The following is a 24,371-nucleotide window of genomic DNA, read 5'->3' as shown; positions in this document are numbered from 1 at the left end:
ATACCGTACATTATTGCGAGTAGTTCCTTCTTCTGTCACATTATGAGAATAGTTTCGCTCCACAGGCTGCTGACATTAGCTGTCGCTTGAAGCGTAACATCGCTTTATCTTCTCCAAGCTTACCTTGACTTAATATCGCTCCTACTGCATATTCTGACGCATCTGTTGTGACTATGAACGGTTTTTCGAAATTCGGATATTGTAACGTGACTCCTTCGCATAACTCCTTTTTCAATATTTTGAATGCATTTTCCTGAGCCTCCGTCTATACAAAAGGAGTGTCCTTTTTCAGCAAATCTGTTAATGGTTTGGCCTTTCCTGCGAAATTCTTGATGAATCTTCTGTAATAGCCGGCTAATCCCAGGAATTCTCGCACTTTCTTTTCGTTTGTTGGTCTTTTGAATCTCTCTGCAGCTTCCACTTTTATTGGGTTCGGTCTAACTCCATCTGCACTGATGACGTGACCCAGATATGTAACTTCTCGACGCAGAAATTCACACTTTGATGGTTTTAATTTCATTCCTACTTTCTTTAACCTGTCAGCAAATTTTTCGTATTTTTGGCAGTGTTCCTCCAGCGATCTTCCATATATTACTCCATCGTTCATGTACACGAATAATATTTCTCTCTGTAGACCTGATAACACACACTCCATGGTGCCCTGAAACGTCGGTGGAGCTCCTTTGAGTCCCATCGCCATTCTTTTATAATGATAGTGGCTCATTGGAACCGAGAATGCTGTTTTATGTTTATCTTCCTCTGCCAATGGAATCTGATGAAATCCTGAATCAAGGTCAAAGACAGAAAAGTACGTAGCGCCGCCAAGTTGATCAAGTATATCTCGAATATCAGGTAGTGGATATAAATTCGGAATTGTTTTATCATTTAATTTCCGAAAATCAATCACCAGCCTCTAATTCTTTGATCCGTCGGGTTTCGGTTTCTTGTGCACGATCCATACCGGTGAACTGTATGGTGAATCGGAAGGTTCGATTATGTCAGCGTCCAGCATGCCTTGTATTAGCGTTTTTAATTCACCTTTTAAATTATGCGGCATTCAATATTGTTTAATATTTATTAGAATATCGTCAGTCATCCGAATTTTGTGAGGTGATACTTTCGCTGCTTGAAGTTTCTCCCCGAGCAGTATATATATGTTAGGCTCATACCAGATATTTTGACGTACCATTTCTAATTATTCTTCCTCCAGGTGTTCTGTTGGAATAATCTCAAGTATCTTGTCTGCTCGTTTTTGTCTCGTCTCCCTTTCCGCGCTCACCTCACAAACACTATATATTGTAGCTTCATTTAATTTTTCTTCAAATTTTTCGATCTCCAGGTACGGCACTGTGAATATGTGTTCTTCATCTGTTGTGTTGTAAGCATACATGCATGCTTTTCCGTTGTTGACGGCCACGACTTCGTCTCCTAAATAGACACCGGGTGCTATGTAACATCGCGGAATATACCTCTCTTTTTCAGCATTGATCACCTTAACATGTACCAGATGCACGCATCTTTTGGGTATTATGATGATCTCTTCCTGGAATTTAAAGTTTTTACCACCAAGAGTTAACGTTGTTTTTGAAGTCTATCTTCACTCCTTGCTCTCCCAGGAAAGGTAATCCCAGGATTCCATCTTCTGTTAAATTGATTCATCCCCTACGACATCGAAGGTGGTTGTTCGACCTTCGATTTCTAATTGTACTTGACCTAAACTTATTACTGCTTCTGATGTGATCCCTTGAAGTCTCGTTCTTTTTGATCGATTAATTTTTACGTTTGCTCCCAGCGTGCTGTCCTTTACAAGATTTATTTCTGCCCCAGTGTCTATTAAAAATGTTGCCCTTCCGCCGTTGACTTTTTCAGCATGAAATTTTATTTTTGTATGTATTTTTCCGTATAATTTGATATTTTTCTCTCTTACCTTGCGTTCGCTGTTTTCCAAGATTTTCGTGTCGGCCGTTTCAGCAGGGGATATTGCTGCCCCGGCCTTCTCTAGTTTAAATGGCCTGTGTTGTACACTGTTTCTTGTCAGCCTTGATTCTGTTGATACCGTCCTTGTTGCGGTTGTCGCTGCCACAGATTCTGAGGTAGTCACTTTTTTTGTTGCCACGATTGTTGTTGCCATTGATTTTGGGATGATTGTTGATCCTGTTGCCATCGTTTTTGTTGATACTGCGGGCCCATTGATCCATCTCTTCGGTTGTCTGCTGGCTGTTGCTGCCATTGATTTCTTCTGTTCTGATAGTTGTTACCTCTTCCTTGTCCCCTTTAGTTACCTTACTTACCCTGAGTTACCTTAGTATCCTCGACCGATTTGATTATTATTGACGTAATAATTATTACCGTATAATCCTCTGTCGTCGAGATTACCTGCGTTGTCGCGGCTGCTGTTCCTATACAGCTGTCCACTTCCTCGAGGATTGAATGATCCTCACCGTGCCTGCTATCGTCTTTCGTTTTGAAGTGGACAATTACGTATGAAATGTCCTACCTCTCCGCATCTATAGCATTTTGGCCCACCTTGGTCAATGTTGGTTGCATCATTCGTAACGGTAAATACCAATGGTTCATCCCTGGTTGCCTCTTTGCTGGGCTTCTTTATTGACTCCTCGACCTGTTATTCTTCCCCGTATGTTGCCAATCTGATTCTAGCGTGCACTCTTTCTTTGCGGCGAACTCTGTCCTCTCTTAGTCTGCTCATTGCATCTGTTTTCTCACCCTGGATCTCGGCTTCCAGTGCTATTTTCAACGCATCCGCGAGGTTCCTGAGTTTCTGGGTGGAGACTGCAAATGATAACTGCGGTGTAAGTCCTACAACGAATGTTTCCAGGGCCGCTGCATTTAGATCATTCTTCCGATATTGTTTTTAGTCCTCTGGGAGTGCGCTCCTGTCAATTTTGTTATCTGCTTGACTTCTCATACATTCTAACCGTGCCCCGAATTTCGCTACGCTCTCCTTCTCTTCCTGCAGTACTTTTGTTAGCCGATTTAATATTGCGAAAAAGTCCTCTGTACGCCCAAAGTTTTGTCGTAATTTTTCTATGACTGTGTCAATTGTCTCAGCTGTTTTCATGACTGTCCTCATGCTGCCTACTGCAACGCCTGAAAGTCTGGATGCTAACTCAAAAATAAACGTTCCTTCATCCCCGTCTTTTAGCTTAGGAGTACAGTTTTCGATAGCCTCGATAAACGGTTCAACATCACCCTCTCCCGAAAATACCGGAATGTGTCTCATAAGCGATATTATGCGCTTCAACCGGGCTTCTTCCGTTTCCACCATGGTTACCGCCGTTCCTCTTGGTAATTCTTCTTCTGGTTTGCTGTCCCGCGCACCGTTTCCCAAAACGTCCTCTAACGTCCGTTCGTTTATTAGTGCGTCAAATGAAAGATCGTCGATAGCAATGTTAGAACTTTCCGAACTACGGGTGGAGTCGTATGATTCGTTATCGCGCCACCCGTCGAACCACGCCTGCCGATCCTCGTCACCGAATTTTTTTATATGATCAATTTTCGCGACTTACCTCAGTGCCAAGATGCTCAATTGAATTGTAACCGGCATTTACTGTTTCCCTGTGCCCTCTAAAATGATTGGTCGGCCTTCCTATTTCCTCGGAGTGCTGCTGATGACGCATTCTTTTGTTACTGGCCGTTAATTTATCCTCTGCGTGGCTTGTGTTCCTCTTCTCTGTTGTAGCTGCTTCTATTTCTTTATTTCTTTCTTTTCTGGAGACACTTGTTTGACTTCTCTCTCTCTCTTTTTCAATTTATTTTCTTGTTTCACTAGATCCCTTATTTCTTCGGGGACACGTTTTGATTACTTTTCTTATTCCAGTTACCTTGTTTCTTAATTACACTTTACTTCAATTCTTCCTATTTCAATCAATTTCCTATTTCAATACTTTCCTTATTATATCACTTTTTCTATGTCAATTATTCTTCTTTTTCTTGATTCCTTTTTCTATTTCACTTATTTTTCTTATCTCAATTCACTTTTACTATTTTCAATTATTCTTCTTTTTCTGGATTACTTTTTCTATTTCACTTATTTTTCTTGTTTCAATTCACTTTTCCTATTTTCATTTATTCTTCTTTTTCTGGATTACATTTTCTATTTCACTTATTTTTCTTGTTTCAATTCACTTTTCCTATTTCAATTATTCTTTTTTTTTTCAATTCACAGTTTCAATTTTAATTATCTTCTTTATTTCAATTCACTTTTTCATTTTCAATTATCTTCTTTTTTTTAATTCACTTTTCAATTTCAATTATCTTCTTTATTTCAATTCACTTCTTTCAATTTCAATTATCTTCTTTTTTTCAATTCACTTTTCCTATTTTCAATTATCTTCTTTATTTCAATTCACTTTTTCATTTTCAATTATCTTTTTTTTTCAATTCACTTTTCAATTTCAATTATCCTCTTCATTTCAATTCACTTTTTTCAATTTCACTTTTAATTTTTTTCAATAATTCTTACTTTTATACCCGGGTATTTCCTAGAGTTCTCAGTTTTTCCGATTTCTGGGTACTCACCACTAAATTTTCCGTACAATTTACTTCACTCAATTCACTTAGCTGGGCGACAACCACGTTGGGCGCCAATTTTTCTGTTACGTGTGAGCCTACACCTGGTTATTTACCTGTCACGTAAACAGACCTCCGGACTAGCTCAGCGTCTCACTGAAAAATATTTAGATGTTGATAAGAGGGTGGGTCGCTTAGTGAATAAAGAATACTCGTGAATTACAGTATTTCGATTACAATAATTACTATTGTATATAATTGTGTATAATTACAATAATTACTATTTTTATTTTGTTGAAGAAATTTTTTATGAAAATTATTTTTATTCTGAGTAATTTTTTTTTTTCTGAAATTATAATTATAAATATTATTATTAATATTATTATTATTATTATTATTATTATTATTATTATTATTATTATTATTATTATTATTGTAATAATAATTTTTGTACACCTAGGAATAAATTTTTAACTGTCAATTTTCTTTCAATTTACTTAAAAAACGACTTTTATGGAGCTGTTACTCGGTGTCTATGGGGTTGATCGACCGATTATAGGTCTGAAAATCTTCTCTAGGGTGTGTTTTATTATTCCAATGAGTGTTCTCCCTTAATCTTCCGTGGACACCGAGAAATAAATTTCTAACAGTCAATTTTTTGTCAATTTACTCAAGAAACAAATTTTATTGGGCTGCTACTTGGTGTCTATGGGGTTTATCGATCGATAATGGGCCTGAAAATCTTCTTTAAGGTGTACTCTATTATTTCCATGAGTGTTCTTCCTTAATCTCCCGTGGATACTGAGAAATAAATTTTTAACAGTCAATTTTTTGTCAATTTACTCAAAAAACGACTTTTATAGGGCTGTAACTCGGTGTCTATGGGGTTGATCGATCGATTATAGGTCTGAAAATCTTCTGTATAGTGTTCTGGTGAATTCCCATGAGTTTTATTCCTTAATCTCAGCTGGACACCGAGGATTGAATTTTCTAAAGTCGAAAATCCGTCAATTTAATTAAAAAACCCCCTTTTATGGGGCTGTTACTCGGTGTCCATGGGGTTAATCTTTTAATTATGGGTCTGGAAATCTTCTGTATAGTGTTCTGGTAAATTCCCATGAGTTTGATTCCTTAATCTTCGATGGACACCGAGGACTGATTTTTCTAAAGTCGAAAATCCGTCAATTTGATTGAAAAACCCTCTTTTATGGGGCTGTTACTCGGTGTCTATGGGGTTAATCTATCAATTATGGGTCTGAGAATCTTCTGTGTAGTGTCCTGAAAGATTCCCATGAGTTTAATTCCTTAATCTCCGATGGACATCGAGGACTGATTTTTCTAAAGTCGAAAATACGTCAATTTAATTGAAAAACCCCCTTTTATGGGGCTGTTACTCGGTGTCTATGGGATTAATCTATCGATTATGGGTCTGGGAATCTTTTGTGTAGTGTCCTGGAAGATTCCTATGAGTTTTATTGTTTAATCCTTGATGGACACCGAGGATTGAATTTTTTTTAACTTAAATTCTTGACAAATAAGTCAAAGAACGTATTTTATGGGGCTGTTACTCGGTGTCTATGGGGTTGATCGATCCATTATTGGCCTTAAAATCTTTCGGAAGGTCCACTCTATGATTCCCATAAGTTTTTTTCTCTTAATCTCCCTTGGACACAGAGAAATAAATTTTTAAAGTTGGAATTTCGCTGAAATTAGCTGAAAATAGCCACTTATAGGGCTGCTACTCGGTGTCTATGGGGTTTATCGATCGACAATGGGCCTGAAAAGTTTCTCTAAGATGTACTTTATGATTCCCATAAGTTTTTTTCTCTTAATCTGTCGTGGACACTGAGAAATGAATTTTTAAAGCTTAAATTCCGCTAAAATTAGCTAAAAATAGCCACTTATGGGGCTGTTTCTCTGTGTCTATGGGGTGGATCGATTGATAATGGGTCTAGATATCTTCTGTAGAGTCTTCTTTATGACTCTCATAAGTTTCTTTTCTTAATCTCTTATCTACACCGAGCTTCTAATTTTTTTTCGTCTTTGTATTTTATTTTTACTCGTCGTTTGCCGATTGAGTCCACGGGATGCGTGCGCGCGACAGAGAGGTCCTACCGCTATTCATCGTTTTTTGCGATATCTTCGAAAATATTCACTTTATCAAAAAATCAATAAGAACATTTTTTATTGGTTTTTTTATTTTAAGCACTTTTTTTCAAATAAACTTCCCCGTCAAATCAGCCGTTTTTAAGTTATACCGGTTTAAACAATTAAATTGTTAATAACAATTGTTTGCACCATTTTCCATAAAATTAAATACGATATTCGTAATCCCCGACCCAAAATACGTAAGGATTCGTTGGAATTTTCCATGGACATAAAATGTACACGGGCTTCCCTCTTCAGCCGATGGACTAAAAGAAAAAGTCTCTACTGACTTAGTGGCAATTCAAGGCCAGTCATAAACCAAGTTTGGTCCATCGCTGGCGAGGAATTATGTACTGGGTCAGTCTGTACAATGCTTCGATCGGTTTAGAGACTAGAATCTATCGATTCATCTAAATATGAAATCTCGCTACCGGAAATCGAACGTTGAATGCTGTTCCACTCTTTCAACTCGCCAATTTCGCGGAACCTAACTAACTTTGCTTTCAAATCGTTTATTATTTACAATTAAAACCAGTCAGGGGACCGCTTATTTTCAAAATATCAATTTAATACAAAAATTAATAACAGTCAAACGGTGACAAATAATAAAGAAAATTCCAATGAACTCGAGTCAACCGATGATGAATAATAATAAAGAAAACTGATTTGTAAATAAAGAAAAATAATAACGATAATAATCAAATAAATTCAAAACGTAGTATTAATAAAATCACTTATTACTTGAAGCGTTTACTACGCGTAAAAACATAAATAAATCGCGATGATGATTTACTTAAATCCAATTATCGAATCCGAAATAAAATAATCATTTCAAACGACAATTCATCATTTGAAAAGTATTTTCAGATTAAAATAAATACAAAGATTATTTTCAGTGACGCCAATAATAATGACAATCCGCTAGGACCGCGGTGCAAACGGTAGAATGAGAGACTACCCGAGAACGGCAAGCTAGTCGGTCTCGCGTGACGTCATCGACCAAAACTTTACGTCGACAAGCAGACAGTGCTCGCTAGAATCTTTACGTTGAAAATATCAATCGCTTGTACTAGATACGAATCGATAAATTTGCTCTGTGATTTAGAACTCGATCCCAAGATGTATAATAATTATTCTAATTTTGCGAGTCTATTCGACTCAAATGATTAATTTAATGATTTCCCTTTGTGTCAATAATTATTAATTTGCTAAAGGCCGAAATCAAACAAATAATTTTTAAATTTTTAATCCAAGGGATTAAACTTCATTCTCAAATAAAAATAATACTCGTAACGCTCAAAATCTGAGTAAGAAGCATAGAAAAGAGAATCGCCGATAGCACGATGCAGTGACAAGTAAACCGAATGATGTCACGGCTTCGGAATTTCTTTTGTTGGCCAAACGCTCGACGCTCTCTCTCCTTCTCTAACTTTACTTTCCCGTAGCAATCTGTACAGAACGCTCAAAATAACATTCGCGATCAATTTCAATAAAATCGCTCCCCGCAATTACCGCCCGGGTATCGAAAAATACGTAAATAATCGATTAATAGCGCCCTGGCCCCATGTTGGGCGCCATGAAACAATACTTTTCCCCAAAATTTAACTAAATTCGACCGATGGCGGAGATATCGGCTGGGTAGGGTATTTTACGCTTGCCCTTTCAAATATATAATAAATTAACCCGGAAAACCCTCAGGCTGGGTTAGTCCACATTTGGACGGCAGGTAATTTTTATGAAAAATTATCAAAAATAATAATAATTCCAGGGGCCGCGCCGGACGATCAATCAACGATTCGAGTTAATGCGGATGAAAAGCGCAGGTTGCAGTACAATTAAAATAAAATTAGGGTAAAACACAGAGTAAGAAACAATAAGTCATTAAATCTATGTAATATTCCGAAAGATCCTGCTAAAATAAAGGACGGATGACAGGGAAGTAATCCGGGAAGTAACACATAAAATAAATTATTAATGAATCAGAAAATATTAACAAAAATAAATTATTTATTTATAAACGGTGTTACTTAAAACTAAATCTTATTTCTAATAAACTTTTTATTATCAGCTCGGGAGGTGCCGCCATCTGGCGGAGCCTCCCACCAGTGTGCTCAAGCCCGGCGGGAAATGCCACGGCGTGTAAACACTGTGACAATAAGCGAAAGCAAAGCAGAATTAATGGCGACTTGTTGCAACTAAAAGCGTGGAAGCGAAAGATAATAATAATAGTTCGTCTTCTTCCTCGTTGACTTGGGGAAGAAGGCTATTGCGCATGTCTAGCGGATGCGATCAGCCAATAAAGCGGTCGATCCATGGCGTGATCGAGAGGCTGATTTTCCATTGGCGGTTCGATTTTGCGGGAACTAGCGGTGGACAGGTGCGTCTCTTGAATTTGGGAGTCCCCCAGGAGCGAGTTAATCGCTACTGGGCCTTGTTCACCGAACAATAACACATTAATTATTATTTGTCCGCCAACTACTTATAAAAATTGCTAGAAAAGCAACTTCACTCGCAACATTATTATTAATTTTATTTATTGACATTTTAATTATTATTAATTTGCAAACTACTTACAAAAATTGCTAAAAAAGCAATTTTAATTGCAAATATTATTATTATCGTTCTTATTAGTAAACTTATTAATTATTTGATTATTAAATAATAAAATAGTTATAAAATTAATAAGAAGAAATTTTGATTAGAATCATGAGTATTTTTATTTTTATTAGCGATCTAATTGAATATTTGATTAATAATTTTTAAAATACTAACGAAAATGGCTACAAGAGAAATTTTACTTGAAATTATTATTATTAATATTGTCATAAGCAAATTAATAAATTATTTGATTATTAATATTTTTATTTTTAATTATTAAGACATATTATAATTAGGTTGCGAACTACTCATGAAAATATCTAAAAAATATTTCAATAGCAATTATCATTGTTTGAATTTTTGAATTTTCAAATCGCAATAACTTTTGAATGAATGAACTGATTTTCACGCGGTTGGTGGCATCCGGCGCAATTTTTCAAGTTTCATGGAGAGCCAGTTTTATCAAGTTTAAATTGATACAGCGAAAAATTCCAGAGTAATTCCGAAAAAACCCTTTTTTCGGTTTTCTTTCGTCAACGATAACTTACGAACGAATCAACCGATTTTGACTAGACTGGCAGCGATCGACGTAGTTTTTTTATGTTAAGAGCTGATTAGTTTTTGAAATTGATCGGTAAAGCCGTTTAAAAGTTAATCCAAAAAAAACTCCATTTGAAAAAAATTTTTTTTTTGTAGTTTTTTTGTGATTTCTTAAAATCTACTGGTCTGAATCGTTCCAAAGTATACTGAAAATCTAAGTTTGGTCAAGCCCTTTCGAATGGCACCAACCGCGATCAAATCGGTCAAGCGGTTCAAAAATTATGAGAGGTTTACATACATCGACACACACACACACACACACACACACACACACACACACACACACACACACACACACACACACACACACACATACTGAGACACTACAAAATGTCCTGATTTTATCAGCCTGGCGAACTACCACCCGAAATTTTCGTTACCGACACTCGCTAAATTAATGCGTAGCCCCCGTGACGTCACAGGACGACACGAGGAGGGGGGGGAGCGGTTACGAACCTCAAACTTTGAGCGGTGATTGACACTTTGATCCATCCCCCGGTGTCAACCACCACGTTAGATATTTCTTAGTCAATTTTACATACCACTATTACCACTATTAGGTGACTACTCACCAAAACTCACTAAAATACGATTAAAAGTTCATTATTCATTATAATAATATTTTATATAATGCTATTAATCTTAATATTTTGCATTAGGTGACTATTCACCACATTTATTATTAATATTCAATTATTTATAATATTAAGCTTAATTATTCTATCCCTACAAGTATTTTGTTAAATTGCGTTACCGAAATACCACAAGTTTATATTTAAAGTGTTAAGTTGGTGTAACAGAGTTAAGTTTGTAATAATCTTTGTCCCAATTACGAGTCATTGCTAAAATATTACCATCTACCTATTACGAATCGTTATATTTCATCTACAACCAGCCTAAAGGGTCAATCAAGGACAAGAGGTCCGTTGCAGTTAAAATTTGTAAGTAACTAAGGCAAGTTAACTAGCACGCGTGAGAACTTCTTTCTAAATTAATGAAATAATTCAAAGACAAAGACATTCATTGGTTCACGGGAGCGGAATATCCCAGAGCAGCGAATCCCACTCTTTAGAAGTTTAGGCCATTATTTTCTCATCCGCGAGGTCTAATGGCCTAAATAATTGAATTTTTAAATCAAACAAAAATTTAGTGTTTCAATACATACATACAGACATACAGACACCATCGCAGGAATAGTCAGGGAAGCTTTCTAGGACCTCAAAACGTCGAGATTCAATGAAAACTCGATTTTCGTAAAACGGGGTGAAAACAATAACTTGCCGATTTTTGAAAATCTTCGATTTTCTTGGCAAGAAGTGAAAAATAGTTGATTTTTTTGGCCCAGTCTAATTAACACAGATAAATGAATACTCCTTGAAGTTAAAAGAAGAGGTTGGAAATAACAAAAAACATTCTTTAGAATGCTGATTTTTAATGGTAAGCATCTAAAAACAAGTTTTCTAATAGATCCACCCTTTAAATACTTCAAAAAATTTGTGAAACCCAAATAAGTCTTAAAAAAGCAAATTTATGCGAAAATATTGTAATAAGTATGATAGATGCTCCAAAAAAATGAAAATTCCTTACAATTTATAATAGTTTCAACTTTGACCTTGAATAACTTTTGAAGGAGTGCATCAATCAAAAATTGATAAGAGACTTTTTTTGTAGAGCATTCAATTTTCTGTAAGGACATGTCATGTTTTACCAGTTCAATAATTCATTGCAGAGCTACAAAATTCCAAACTTGAAGAATCAGATTTTCCCATGTTATTTCAATGGGAAATGGAAAAACGTGATGTGGGACATCTTAATATTAAAATTGAGAGCTGTTCGTTGAACTGGCGTATTTTTTCAGTATTCTGAACAAGATTTCCAGTATATTTTTATAAAAAAAAAAAATAGTCGATTTTTTTTACAGCCTAAATCACAGACACACACACACACACACACACACACACACCTTGTATCGGGTTTGCTGGGTCCCGCATCAGGCGCTTTCCCAGGCAGCAAGTAACGGAATTCCCGTCATATCTGCCCGGCAGATATGTCGAGTACCGAGGAAACAGAATACTCGGGGTGGACAAAAACCTAGCAAACAACGATATGGAAATGTCACAACAATTTCAATCATTGTTTACCGCACCGGGGAGGGATACCTCAGTGTCGGCGAGGGAAGGCGTGCAAACGGGCCTGAACTCGTTGTCATCAAGCGACCGTTTGGACAGCGGGGTGGCCCCCATAGCTCTGCTGTCTAGTAATGCTACAGAGAGTAAAAAGACAGCCCAGATGGAAGTAGACGGACAGTCAATAAACGTTCCTCCAAAAAGTGGAGGATCTACTGCTCCTGTCACTACATATGCTTATCGAGGAAGGATTAACTCTCTGCTGACCGTCGCCAGCCAGCAATCGCCAATGAAGTGGCTCGGTAATAAAACCGAAGAGTAAGCGGACTTCATACAACACAAGAAGAATCTCCATCATGAAATCAGAAAATTGGTTACGTCCATTACTACGGCATATATACTGGCTGACAAATCACCAGGCATGTCATCGTCAGCGACCCAAACAATTCCAGGTTTGACCAAAAAACCACAGCCACTTTTGATGACTCTAACCAAACAAAGGACAACAGAAAGAGACAGCTGTCCACGCCTAGCCCTTCTTCAGCAAACGATAAGCCAGCACAGAAAAAGACAGCCCGGGACGACACCTGGAGCAAAGATACTAGGCCAAAGAAGAAGAAGAAAACAGAAAAGGAGCCAGCGGCTCAATCTACTAAAGCCCAAAACCAGTCAAATAAGCGTGGCTCTGATAAACCGAGGAGGAGAAAGAAGACAAGAACTAAAGCTGTTCTTGTCCAACCAGTAAGAGGCCCAACTTATGCAGATCTTCTGAAGGTAATCGAGGCAAAGGTAAACCCTGTCGAGACTGGCGTAGACATAAAGTATATTGAACGGTCGAAGCTAGAAGGCGTTCTACTTGAAATGGATCAAAAGACCAAAAACAGCAGTGTTTTTCCCGACGCGGTAAAGTCAGTCACTGCTAATATTGGTACGGTCAAGACGCTCACACCAATAACAACGATCGAGATCCTCGACCTGGATGGAGTCTCTACAGAGGGTGACGTCCGTGAAGCACTTAAACGTGACTTCACCAATAGCCTGAAGATCAAACGCGTGAATTTAACAAAACTTACACCACGAGGCACCATCGGGCAACTTTCTGCAAGATAGACGAGGCTAGCCATAATGAGTGGCGTGACGCAAGGCTTAATAATGGGGCCCAACCTATGGAACGTGGACTATGACGAGCTTCTTTAAATCTCGTTGCCAAAGCAAATAGAGCTAACGGGCTTTTCAGACGAAGTTGCGGCCACGATAACAGTAGACAGCGTAGAAGAGGCTAAACTACTGGTTCGGGAAACCATTGACGCCATTGAAACTTGGCTTGATAAACACCACCTAAATCTCGCCAAGCACAAAACCGAGATGGTCATTCTGACACGTCAAAACGGGAGCCGCGCCCATCGACCTACTAGCGTTCGAGAGAGCAAAACTCTATGAAGATAAAACAAGTGACGAAAACATGAAGGAGGCAAGAACGAGGATAAAGGCGGAAACGCGGCAAAAGCAGCTCGACCGATGGACATTCGGAGAGACGAGCATATGGACGGCGTGTCTGATCCCAAATATCAACAACTGACTTTCTCGGAAGCACGAGACACGGACTTCTTCCTCATCCAGCTATTGACGAGATACGGACAGTTTCACGTCTACCTCTTCAAGATTGGGCTGCACCGAACACTGACGTGCAAATACTGCCCGGACCAAATTGACGACGCCGAACGCACGTTCTTCGAGTGTAACTGTGGAAGAACTACAAAAGCAGCACCGAAGAAAGTATTGGCACTACGCTCTCCCCGGAGAGCTTGGTAACCTGCATGCTCAAAAAAGAAGATAACTGGTCAGTTGTCGCAGCCTACGCGCAGCGCCTTTTAAAAGAAAAAACTGCAGAATGGGATCAGTAACGAGAAAAAGACGTCGTGAGACGCAACACGGACTGGATTGAAGTGATGCTTACGCGGTTTAAATCCAGTCGTCTCCGTACCATCTAAGAAAAAAAAGGGAGGAGTTTTCTCAGTAGGTAAAAATCCCATATTACAACTATCCTCTTTTAATGATAGCGGTGTCTTTTGGAAATTTTTTCCGTTTCTCTTAAAAACACACACACACACACACACAAGCTTCCTAGGATTTTGAAACGTCGAGATCTGATGAAAACTCGATTTTCGAAAAACAGGGTGAAACCAATAATTTCCTGATTTTTGAAAATTATCAATTCTCTTAGCGAGAAGTTAAAAATCTGATAGCTGATTCAAATCAGTTAGATAATAAGGGAGTTTACCCCAGGTCCTTACAGTCCTAGATAAAAGACGCATGGCAAAAGACACTCGATATTGAAGAGAGTTTACCGTTAAACTATAATTATTTGAAATCTAACGATTTGAAACGATGTTCATACAATTTATAAACTACTTCTCAACTTCGGCATAAGGATAAAAAATAGGAAAATGAAGATGGTAGATTATAAAATGGATGATTAAACGGAAATTTGTTTTTCTTGATAAAAATTCTACTCCTTCAATAACTTGCTTTTTTAACCGGTGACATAGACCGAGTGGTCAAAGGCGCACCTTTGGTCTTATACAGGGTATCCCAGAAGTCACGCACTTCCTTGTAGGGATCGAAAGAAAAAATTATTCTGAGACGAAAAGTCCTCAGCAATTTTTAATCGGACGTATAGATGATTAATTAATAATCAATGAAAGTAACCAATCACAAGCGCGCTGCAGAAGAATAAAAATTGAGTGAGAAGGCAGTAGGTAAGGCAAGAGTGACGCTAGGTAACGAAGGTAACGTAGTATACGTAGTAAACGTAGTATACGTAGGTAACGCTAGAGATGCTGCTGACTTCACACGCAGTAGACCGAGAGTAAAGATGGACCGACCGTAGACGGCGAACGTACGTGATGCTAGATAATGTGTGAGACTGTACACTGATGTAGGCAAGCGTTAGTGTGTCAGTAACAATGCGCCTATGAATGTAAGTAAGGATGTTATTATTAATTTGTTTCAGGCACAAAATTTTGTCAAATAAAACGGGGAAAACAGTAGATATTGTTGGGAATTATTAGTAAGATTTTTATTTTAAAAAATCAGTAGCAAGGCTCAGGCAGAGAAACTGGGCCACAGTTCCAGAAATTTTTTTTTTTTTAATTATTAGAGTAATTATTCATTAAAAAATCAGTAGTGCGGGTCAGTAAGAGGATCTGGACGTCTGTAGCTGATTTTTTATTTTTAATTGGAATATTGAAAATAATTATTATTTAAAAAATCAGTTGGAAGGGACAGTAAGAGGCTCTGGGTAGATGTGACTGAGTTTTATTTTTTTTTTTAATTACTGGAGTAATTATTTATTGAAAAATCAGTAGCGGGGGTCAGTAAGAGGCCCTGGGCAGCTGTGACTAAATTTCTATGTTTATCAGAATAATAAGAATAATTTTTAATCACAAAATCAGTAGCAAGGGTCAGTGAGAGGCTATGGACGTCTGTAGGTGATTTTTTATTTTTCATTAAAATAATAAAAATAATTATTAATTAAAAAATCATCTGCAAGGAATAGTAAGAGGCTCTGGGCGCCTGTGACTGAATTTTATTTTTTTTTTTCAATTACTAAAGTAATTTTTCATTGAAAAATCACTAGCTAGAGTCAGTAAGAGCCCCTGGGTGGCGGTGACTGAATTTTTATTTGTTATAAGAATAATACGAATAATATTCCTAGTAGAAATAAAATTAAGTTTTCGTCAAGTAACTGGCCAGTTCAACTAGACTTGCCAGTTACTGGCCAATTACTGGTTAGAATCGAGTGAAAACTTGATTATTTCTACTGGGGATTTAATAAAAAAATCAGTAGCGACGGTCACCAAGACGCTCTGGATGTCTGTAGTTGATTTTTTATTTTTAATTAAAATAATAAAAATAATTATTAATTAAAAAATCAGCTGCAAGGAATAGTAAGAGGCTCTGGGCGCCTGTGATTGAATTTTATTTATTATTAGAATAATAAGAATAATTTCTAATTAAAAAATCAGTAGCAAGGGTCAATAAGAGGCTCTAGACGTCTGTAGCTGATTTTTTATTTTTAATTAAACTAATGAAAATAATAATTGATAAAAAAATCAGTTGTAAAGGATAGTGAGAGGTTCTGGGCTACTGTGACTAAATTTTATTTTTAACTTCCCGCTAAAAAATCGAAGATTTTCAAAAGTCGGGAAGTTATTGTTTTCACCCCGTTTTGCAAAAATCGAGTTTTCATTAGATCTCGACGTTTGAAGGTGATAGGAAGCTTTTCAGACTATCCTCGTGAGGTTGTCACGGTGTCTGTATGTATGTATGTGTGTGTGTGTGTGTGTGTGTGTGTGTTTTTTTTTTTTTTTTTTTTTTTTTTGTAGGGGAGGGAATCCTTTTTACGGATTCTAGGCATAGCTGTTTGGCCTGGATATGTGGCGACTCGACGCAGCGTCATACTAACTCGACACTAACGCCCCTACCCACTAAACCCTAAACCCCTTTTCCTTCTTTCCTCTAATCCCTCATGGAAACCGCCGTCAGGCATTACTTCGTGAAGGGAGGATCTAGCTACTGCTCTTCCTTCTGGTGGCTAAGGTGTTAACTATCTTCCTTCTATCTTCTGCTATTTGCTCTTTTTCTTTCGGTGGAACGCAAGTCTTTAAGGACTTCTGTTGCAAACGTGTTGGTAGCGTTCCAGGCAGCTTCTGATGACAACATTGCTTCTACTAGTGAATCTGGTTGCATTCTCTGGTTCAGGATCCTCTCCAGTTCTTCACGCTGTGGATCGAAACGAGGACATACAAAGAAGACGTGCTCCGGGTCTTCAGCAGCTCCTGGGCAGGACGGGCACTCCGAAGAGTCATCGTGCTTAAAGCGGTGTAGATACTCTCGAAAACACCCATGTCCCGACAACATCTGCGTAAGATAGTAATTGACCTCACCGTGATTCCGGTTAAGCCAAATGTCGACCCGAGGTATGAGACGGTGCGTCCACCTACCCTTCTCTGCAGCATCTCATTGTAGTTGCCATCGGCCTATGCTCTTTTGCCGTTCTTCAATTCTAAGTTCTTCCGGGCTCAGTGCAGTTGACCTTTTTCGTTGGTAAAGGGCCCGTCTTTCCTCTGCTAGAACTCTAAGAGGTAGGGTTCCAGCAATGACGCACACTGCTTCTTCTGATAGAGTGCGGAAGGCACTAGCTACTCGTAGGGCACTCTGTCGGTATATTGGTCCAGCTTTTCTCCATGATTCTTGGGTTTCCAGTGCATCAGCCCAAATGGATATTCCGTAAGTGAGCACTGATGTGACTACTGATGACAATAGTAGCCTCCTGCTCTGCATTGGGCCTCCGATGTTAGGCATCAGCCGTGCGAGACTAGCCCTCACTACTGACGCTTTGGCACTGACATGTTCCACCTGCTGTTTGAAGTTGAGTCGTGCATCCAGCATCACTCCCAGATAACGGATAAATGGTTGTGATGTGATTTCTCGGTCACCGACATTAATCTTAATTGTTTCAACTTCTTTTCGGCTGGTAATAAGCACTGCTTCGGTCTTCTGCTTGGCCAGTTGTAGGTTCACTGTATCCATCCACTGGTTGAACTTCTCAAAAGTGATGTCAAACAGATGTTGAATCTCGTCGAGGTATTTGGCGACGATCACTGCGGCAACATCATCCGCATACGCTACCAGTTTGACACATCTTGGAAGCTTCAGTCTCAGGAGCCCGTCATACATGATATTCCACAGAAGTGGACCAAGAACAGAGCCCTGTGGCACACCACCGGTTATATCATACTCTTTTAGACCATTCTTTGTATCGTATTTCAGCACTCTATCTGTAAAATAGCTAATCACTAGTCTGTGTGTGTGTGTGTGTGTGTGTGTGTGTGTGTGTTTTTTTTTTTTTTTTTTTTTTTTTTATCTTAGGGGGGGAATCCTTCTTACGGATTCCAGGCATAGCTGTTCGGCCTGGATATGTGGCGACTCGACGCAGCGTCATACTAAAACTCGACGCTAACGCCCCTACCCACTAAACCCTAAACCCCTTTTCTTCTTTCCTCTAATCCCTCATGGAAACCGCCGTCAGGCATTACTTCGTGAGGGGAGGATCTAGCTACTGCTATTCCTTCTGGTGGCTAAGGTGTTATTTTTCCTTCCTTCTAGTCTCTGTCATTTGCCCTTTTTCTTTCAATGGAACGCAGCTCTGTAAGCACTTCAGTGGTAAACGTGCTTGTGGCGTTTCAGGCAGCTTCGGATGACAGCATTTCTTCTACTATTGACTCTGGTGTGATTTTCTTGTTCAGGATCTTCTCTAACTCATCACGCTGTGGGTTAAAACGAGGGCACTCAAAGAAAACGTGCTCCGCATTTTCAGCAACTCTTGGGCAAGACGGACACTCTGGGCAATCATCGTGCTTAAAGCGATAAAGGTACTCCCGGAAACAGCCGTGTCCTGACAACATCTGGGTCAGATATGGTTGGCCTCGCCGTGATTCCGGTTAAGCCAAACGTCAATCCTTGGTATGAGACGGTGTGTCCATCTCCCTGTTGTCGCGGCGTCCCACTGCGATTGCCATCGCGCGATGCTGTTCTGCCGTTCTTTAGCTCTGAGTTCCTCGGCACTTTGTGCGGTTGTCCTCTTTCGTTGGTAAAGGTTACGTCTTTCCTCAGCTAGGACTCTGAGCGGCAAAGTTCCGGAAATGACACACACTGCTTCCTCTGATATTGTTCGAAAGGCGCTGGCTACTCTTAGCGTGCTCAGTCGGTAAACTGGACATGCTTTCCTCCATGATTCTTGGATCTCAAGTGCGTCGGCCCAAATGGATATACTATATGTAAGGACCGATGTAACTACTGATGATAGCAATGACCTCCTTGTCTGCTTCGGGCCACCGATGTTGGGCATCAATCGTACTAGGTTGGCTACTACTGCTGATGCTTTGGTGGTCACGTGTTCAACTTGTTGTTTAAAGTTAAGTCGGGCATCGAGCATCACTCCCAGATATCGAATGAATGGTTGGGATGTGATTTCTTGGTCTCCGACGTTTAGATTGATCGTTTCCACCACTTTTCTGCTAGTGATAAGTACAGCCTCGGTTTTCTGTTTAGCCAGTTGTAAATTTACTGTGTCCATCCACTGGTTAATTCGCTCAAAGGTGATAGCGAACATATGTTTTATCTCATCAAGATGCTTGGCGACTATTAATACGGCTACGTCGTCCGCGTACGCTACCAGTTTGACGTTTCTTGGTAGTTTCAGTCTCAGCAATCCGTTGTACATGACATTCCAGAGAAGTGGACCGAGAACAGAACCCTGCGGTACACCTCCAGTAACATCATACTCCTTTGGACCATTCTTCGTGTCATATCTCAGGACTCTATCTGTGAAGTAGCTAGCGACTATCCTTCGTAGGTATCCTGATACGTTCATCTCTTGAAGGGCTTGCATGATGCAATCCCAGTTGGCAGAGTTAAAGGCATTTTTTATGTCTAAAGTTGCCACCAGGCAATATTTCTTCGTTCCCCCCTTCCATCTGGTACCGGCGATTGCGTCTTTGGCTATACCGACAACCAGGTTGATCGCGTCCAGGATTGATCGTCCTTTCCGAAATCCGTACTGATTGTCTGCCAAGAGTGGATCGACAACTGCTTCTATCCTTTGGTGGATTATACGTTCTAGTATCTTACCGGCTGTATCCAGCATGCAGAGTGGACGATAAGATGACGGTTCTTCCGGTGGCTTTTTCCCTTTAGGAAGTAGTACCAGCCGTTGTTGTTTCCACTTCCGAGGAAAAATCCCTTCCTTCAAGCAGATGTTGTAGACGTCGAGGAATAACGCTGGCGCTGCTTTAATAGATGTTTTCAAGGCAATATTAGGGATTCCGTCCAATCCCGGTGCTTTATTATTCCCGACGCGGTTACAAGCTTCCATCAGTTCTTCTTTCGTGACAGGTGGAATATCATTCAGTTCGTCCTGTGTCAACAGATAGTTGAAAACGCGCTGTCGTGGAAACAGCGCAGTCACGATCTTCTGTAAGAGTTGAGGACACGGAGGAGACGGCATTGGCTGATATTTCAGGTGTGCCATGACTACCTTGTAAGGTCTACCCCACAAGTCTTTGTCCACCTCGTTGATTAGCTCTTTCCAGCAGTTCTTCTTGCTATCCTTGATGGCTTTGTTTAAATGTCGACGAGCTTTCTTGTATTCTGCGACTAGTTCCGCTGAGTCAGGCCGCCGATAACCACGCTGAGATATTCTTCTTTTCTTGAGACACTCTTTCCGTAGGAAGCTGATGTGTTTGTTCCACCAGTGCACCGAAGGTCTATGGTTCATGCCCCGTTTACGGGGCATGCAGGTGTCGCAAGCCTGGGTCACTCTCTTCATCAAGTCCTTGGTCATTTCTTCTGCAGATCCAGTAGTAAGCGGTTCACTATTTAGGGCAGCTACTAGAGCACCTGGGTCAAAGGATTTCACCTTCCACCCAACGATGTCAAGTTTCTTAGCCAGTCTTCTAGGATTCTGGTCTTTTGATACTTCCCAGAGAATCGCATTGTGATCGCTGGCCGGGTAGATCTCCATCACCTTCCAGTCGTAGTTTCCTCTGATGAGGCTGCTGCTGACAAAAGTAAGATCCACAATAGAACTTGCGTCTCCTTTAGTGTACGTCGGCGCATCGCCGCTGTTTAACAATACTACATCTAACGTAGAAAAAGCTTCCAGTAGTTCTTTACCTCAAGCGTTGGTGTGTTTGCTGCCCCATTCTACTGCCCAGGCGTTGAAGTCTCCAGCTATTGCCACTGGGTAGTATTGCTTCGCGTCCTCCGTCAGTCGATCCAGAAAGTCCATGAATTCAACAATAGTGATGCTAGATGGTGCGTAACAGCTGTAAAAGCGGATGCCATCTACCGATGCTGCTACAAAGCCGGCGCTGCCATTGTTAACGACACTCTGAAAGGGGAGCTTGCGACAGGACCATATGACAGCTTTTTTGGTGCAGTCAGTTTCCCATGGTTGGCCGCCGAGGTGTTTATACGGTTCCGATATAAGCACAAGGTCAAGCTTCTGTTCACGTACTGTCTGCATGAGCAAATCATGTGCCACTTCACAGTGGTTGATGTTTAGCTGCAGTATTCTCATTTTCGTTTATCAGTTATCTTCTTGAGTGCCTCTTGGTATACTGGGCATCTGCTTATGCCGGCATGATGGGCGTTATTCTCTGTACCGGATTGATCCGCACACAGTGCGCATTCAGCAGGCTTATTACATTCGGCGATTTTGTGTCCCTCTTCTCCACATTTAATGCAAAGTTTGGAGCGGTCGACTTCACTTGTGCACTGAACCGCACGGTGTCCAAAATGCCAGCATTTATAACATCGGACTGGTCTTAGTACTGTTCTAATACGACAATTGGTCCAGCCGATCCTAATCTTACCGTGTTCTCCTACCACTTTCTGCGCTACCGTTGCTGCCAGAGTCACCGACGCAATTTGTGTTCTGCTACGTAAGACCTTACGAATTTTAATGGCCTCTACTGTTATACCACAATCGTTTCCAGCTGCCTCTTGTAAAGCTGTTAGAATGTCATCTTTAGTTGTAGTATCGTCAATATCGCGAATTTCCAGGTCTTCTTCAGGTCCTGTACTAATGACATTTGCGTCCTCCTTAAGTATTCCCGCGATAGTCTTCTGCAGGTCTTTACCTCTATCACTACTGCCTTTCGACAGCGTGATGAGAATGTTCCCTGTCGCGGTCCTGCGTATCTTCTCGACTGTGTTGCGGACCTGATCTGGGCGAACGTCCGCCTTGATCCGTGTAAGTATTTCAGAATCCTTATCTTTGTTCGCTGGACGGATAATAAGTGCCTCCGGTCTCGTTACTGTTCTTCTTGGCTTCTGGTTCGGCTTCGGTGGAGGCACCAGAGGTTTTTCTGGGGACAGTTTTTTGCGCTCCTTCTTCTTGTCCTTTCTGGACTGCACCTTTTCCCAGCCTGGCTTCTTGTTCTGTTCACAAGAGTTTTGTGGAAGATCCTTAACCACTTCCTGCTTCTTGATGGGATGACCAGGTCCAACGTCTTTCAGCTTCTTGGGAGTATGAAAAGCTCCGCCTTCGGGAGAACGAATTTTTCTTTTCAACTTCCTCAGGATACGGCCGTCTTGGTCAAAGGATTCAGTCTCTGCCGTTGTGATAGTTTCACTTTCTTCTTCAGCGACTGATTCTCCGTCACCTTCGGCTCCAGTGTCCATCGCTTCTTAAACAACCACTTGACTGTTTCTCTCCGATGTAGCATAAGGGGTGCGGTGTAATGATGAGCACCATTCTTCGTCCAGTTTCTTGAATCTTCCAAGAGCATTGACTACACCGGTTGTCTTGGTCTTTATCTCCTTGTGGATATTGACCTTAGTTTGGACAAACTCTTGCAGCTCAATGGTCAGCTTCTCAAGGCGCTCCAACGCTTGCGTTCTCTTCATGTCAGCGCTTGCTTCAGTCGCTGCTTGTTGAGCATGAAGCCCGTTTCTATTCATGTTTGTTTCCTGTAACGTACTCATACTTTTTTGATTTACCAGCGCATCGTACGGAGTGGAGCGGGTTGCCATAACTAGGAACGGGTGTACCCTCGGAGATAGTACTCCTACCCCAGTTCCCTGAGGCCTAGCCGACACTTAGCCAGTCCCGGAATACACGGACGGACTAGACTCGCTCGGAGCGGTGAAGATTCCGATCTCTAACACTCACTGCATACTTCCTGATCAAGGCCCGAAGTGGCTGGCTCCTGATCCACTGCTGCAACTTTCACCTCGGCAGAGCAAGCTCACATCAGCCGTGGCCTGCATCGTCGGAAACTACGATACAGGTTCCGGACACTCCCAGTGAGTTACAGCAGGAACCAATCGTCTTGCTAGGTCAGTTAGTGTGACCAACCCATTAAAGGGGAGTTTTGTCCACGGGAGCTTATTTTGTTTGGTTATTTTGCTTGGCTCCTACCCGCTGTACCTCATCAACTAAGAGATTAAGTATCATCCAAGGACAGCGAGCGTTCCCCCATCCGCTCGGGGAGACGCGCCCGGTAGCAGTATCTCTTCTGCCCCGAGTGTGTGTGTGTGTGTGTGTGTGTGTGTATGTGTGCGTGTGCGAGTGCGTGTGCGTGTGCGTGTGCGTGTGCGTGTGCGTGTGCGTGTGCGTGTGCGTGTGCTTGTGCGTGTGCGTGTGCGTGTGCGTGTGCGTGTGCGTGTGCGTGTGCGTGTGCGTGTGCGTGTGCGTGTGCGTGTGCGTGTGCGTGTGCGTGTGCGTGTGCGTGTGCGTGTGCGTGTGCGTGTGCGTGTGTGTGTGTGTGCGTGTGCGTGTGCGTGTGCGTGTGCGTGTGTGTGTGTGTGTGTGTGTGTGTGTGTGTGTGTGTGTGCGTGTGAAAGTATGTGAACCGCTTATAACTTTTGAACAGCTTGACCGATTTCATGGTGCCATTCGAAAGAACTTTACCAAATTTAAATTTTGAAAACTATTTTGACCGATTCAGATTAATAGATTTTGAGAAATCTTCAAAAAACTGAAAAAAAATTTTTTTCAAATGTGGTTTTTTTGGAAAAACTTTCAAACGGCTTTATGGTTCAATTTCAAAAACTAATCAGCTCTCAACCTCAAAAAAACACGTCGATCGCCACCAGTCCGGTCAAAATTGGTTGATTCGTTCGAGAGATATCGTGAACGAAAGAAAACCGAAAAAAGTGTTTTTTCGGAATAACTCCGAAATTCCTAGTGCGATTAATTCAAAATTTGAGATTCTTCGTGAGGCTTAAAAAATTGCGTCAAATGCTGCAAATTGCGTGAAAATCGGTTTATTCATTCAAAAGTTATTACGGATTAAAAATTCAAAAAATAGTGTCTTATCAAATCTCTATCAGACTTTTGAGCTCTAAGAGCTCAAAAACGTCATTGGTGCAATTTTAAGCGCCTAAGTATGGAATTAGCGGGAAGTTGCAGGGATGGCCTTCAGGGTCAACCGTTTTCCTAATTTTTTTTCTTTTAATTACTAGAGTAATTATTCATTGAAAAATCAGTAGCGGGGATCAGTAAGAGGCCCTGGGCGGCTGCGACTGAATTTTCATTTTTTATTAGAACAAAAAAAATAATTTCTAATCAAAATCAGTAGCAAGGATCAGTTAGAGGCTCTGGACATCTGTAGCTGATTTTTTATTTTTCATTAGAATAATAAAAATGATTATTGATTAAAAAATCAGTAATGAGGGTTAGTGTGAAGCTCTGGGCGCCTGTGACTGATATTTATTTCTATTAGAATAATGATAATAATTTCTAATCCATAAATCAGTAGCAAAGGACACTAAAAGGCTCTGGACGTCTGTAGCTGA

At 40.4% G+C, this 24,371-nt stretch overlaps 1 protein-coding gene and 1 long non-coding RNA gene across 3 annotated transcripts in view; both read right to left on the bottom strand.

Moving 5' to 3' along the window:
• LOC123268136 overlaps nt 1-10,276 on the bottom strand; it is a 15,244-nt gene extending 4,968 nt beyond the window's left edge. The window contains exons 1-2 of the long non-coding RNA XR_006510167.1: nt 10,193-10,276; nt 1,187-1,191 (exon numbers count right to left, since the gene is read on the bottom strand). This is a non-coding gene — a long non-coding RNA (uncharacterized LOC123268136). The remainder of the gene's footprint in view (nt 1-1,186; nt 1,192-10,192) is intronic.
• Nucleotides 1-24,371, bottom strand: part of LOC123268101 (neither inactivation nor afterpotential protein C-like) — a 599,151-nt gene that overhangs the window by 315,744 nt on the left and 259,036 nt on the right. The window lies entirely within an intron of this gene.

The sequence above is a fragment of the Cotesia glomerata genome, linkage group LG6 (assembly GCF_020080835.1).
Source record: "Cotesia glomerata isolate CgM1 linkage group LG6, MPM_Cglom_v2.3, whole genome shotgun sequence".
Lineage (NCBI taxonomy): Eukaryota > Metazoa > Arthropoda > Insecta > Hymenoptera > Braconidae > Cotesia > Cotesia glomerata.
This window is presented reverse-complemented; position numbering and strand designations above follow the sequence as displayed.